Source organism: Lonchura striata, chromosome 8 (genome assembly GCF_046129695.1).
Source record: "Lonchura striata isolate bLonStr1 chromosome 8, bLonStr1.mat, whole genome shotgun sequence".
NCBI classification, from domain to species: domain Eukaryota; kingdom Metazoa; phylum Chordata; class Aves; order Passeriformes; family Estrildidae; genus Lonchura; species Lonchura striata.
In genome coordinates this window covers 3,682,336-3,685,075 of record NC_134610.1, presented here as the reverse complement: position 1 = coordinate 3,685,075, position 2,740 = coordinate 3,682,336, and positions in this window count along the sequence as shown.

The window sequence follows — 2,740 nt, the reverse complement described above, 5'->3', positions numbered from 1 at the left end:
TCACTGGATTATTAAGGTTGGAAGACACCTCTAAGATCATCGAGTCCCACAGTTAACCCAGCCCCACTGTGTTCCCCACTAATCTATATCCCCATCCACACACCTCTGGAACACTTCCAGGGCTGGTGATTCCATCATTTCCCTGGGCACCCTGCTCCAGTGCCTGACTAACCACTTTCTGGACCTCATGCTACTGCCCATGCTTCAGTCCCAGTCAGGGGCTTTGCCCTGCCTTGCTTTCCAGCTGACCCTTCTGGGGGGAAGAAGAAAGTCTTGAGCTGTGCCACCTCCCCCAGCAGCAGAGACTGGCACATCACATTGGCAGTGCTGCTTTGCCCGTGGTCTGTGCCAGCTGCAATGGTGAGGGTGGGCTGGGAACCCCACTCACCGTGACCTTTCCATACTCTTGATGCTCTGGAGTTCAGGCTGCGTGGGAGTTTTGCCTGATCTGGTAGGTATGCAGTCAACATAATGTTCCAACAAAGCTTACAGACTTGAAACAGAACTGCTTTGTGCTGGAAACAGGCGAGTTTCAGCAGTAGGGAGCCTCCAGCTCTCTTGTACCTCATATTTCTTATTTACAACCCTGGTGTTTTCTCTTCTTGTTGACTTGGATAGGGCTTGGAGCAACCTGGTCTGGTGCAATGTGAGGCAATCTTTGAGATCCCTTCCAACCCATTCTAGGATTCTGTGATTCCATGGACTTGGCCTTCTCACCTACTGCACACCATGCACAGACTGTCACCAGGAGCTGACTGAAGTGCTGGTTAGACCACACAGTTCCTTAGGATGACACAGGCAGTCTGATCTCTGGGGAACCTCTCCAGAACGACCCACCTCACTTGACTTTATGCCTTGACACATCTGTGAGTCAGCACAGCGGTGATACATTCTGCCAGATGCTTCCCTAGAAGAGTCGTCCTGACCCAGAGGTTTTGGTAGTCATCTCTGACATAGACCTCAGCCAGCTTTCCATAGGGCAGTCCCGTGGAAATTGCAAATGAACCAGGATGAAGCACTTGCTTTTCCACCAGCCCTCTCACTGCTAATGCTTATTGTGTCTGGGATGTCTCAGGCCACGGTGATTTCATGCTCTCATTTCCAAACTCAGAGGGTTTGCATCTGAGTACGCTGCCCCTCCAACTGTTTGCAAGGATGTGGGTGTCTGGTGTTCCCTCTATCAGCCCCTTGCACCTTTGGTTTTCAGCCAAGCCAGTCATCCTTATTAATAGAAGGCTGGATTTCTGTGGTGAGACGTTGAGGTTGGTGTCACAGGGTGCAGCTCGCCGATAAGGACGTGCGTCTGCTGCCTTGGAGGACTGGCTGTGAAAGCTCCAAGCAAGCCCAGCCTGGACATCTGAAAATGTCCCTGTAGGACTCACCCCTCCAGGCTCCTCGTAGGTCAAGGGTTGCATCTGGCTGGAGAGGGCAGGTTGGTGTGGAAGGCTCTCAGTGCTGCAGCTGTCCAGTGGTGGCCAGAAGAAAGGGAAGGCTGGCAAATGTTTTGAGGTGCAGGAGTCTTCTTTTAACCACCCAATAGTTTTCCTGGCCAGTCCCACCATCTCCTGCCAGCTCTGGAGAAAATCCCATAGTGGGTCAGACCTAGGGATCATCATACTCCATCTCTGGCCACAGTAAACTGCAAGAGCCTGGGATGATGCAGAGGATCAGGAGATGCAGATAGTGACTTTTCCCAGTCCTCCCTGTTTGCAGTCACTGTTTCCTTGTGTGTTTGGTGTGGTGGGAGCCCTAGAGCCTCAAAGTGTCCTTGCAGCCATTTAACAGAGATGTCTCCAAGGAGCAGGCCAGGGTCAGTCTTGTCCTGTCCTTGTGTTTTCTTCTTGAGATGGACAGATGGACCGAAGTATTTGAGTTTATTATTTCATGACACTGGTGGGGAAAGAGAGGGGGAAAATACAAAACACCCAACCGAAGTTCTATATAGAGACAGTCAGGACTGTCTCTAACCAATGCAGGAGGAATCATCATTGCTGGCCCGCTTATTATCTTATTATCTTGTTTTCAGAGGCCTTTCTAAAACTATCCATGAGTGTGAATAATTGTATCAACAGTTAAAATTATTAACACACCATTAATAAATATGAATAATCATATCAAAGATTAAAGTTATTAAGAGTTGTTTTTTTTTTTGCTGTTGTTTTTTTTTAGCTTTTTGCCTCCCTTCTGCTGCAAGGCGACCATCCCAGCCGGAAACCTCTGCTTTTAAAGAAGGGCTTGCTGAGGCAAAAGGAGTGGGTTTCCTAAGCCATGGGATCAAAGCAAAACCTCCCAGCCTGGCCAGCACACAGGTTTCCTCCCTCTCCCAGGTTCCCAGCTCATGTCCGGGCTGGATGTCCAGCTCAGCCGCCCCCATGGATGCCATGAGTGCTCTCAGCTACCTCAGGATCACCTTTTTATTATATTTTTTTTTTTTTTTTTTTTTTTTGTAATTTAAAAATAATTTGGTGGCTCTCCAGCTGAGTTATCTGCTGTTGCTGCAGAATATGCTGCGTGTCGGACTCCCACAGCCCAAAGCCTCTGTTTCCTTTCTGCCAGTACCTTGGTATCTGCCTTGCCCAGGAGCCTGCTGATGAAGATTTCCTGTTTGTTTTGAGTCACTGCTGGAGTGATAAATATACTTCGTCTCTCTCCTCCGAGAGGAAAGAAACCAGCTGCCCCGAACTAAAGGGAAAAATATGTCGAAATTCCACCAAAGGGCCCTGTTATCACGAGGCTTCCC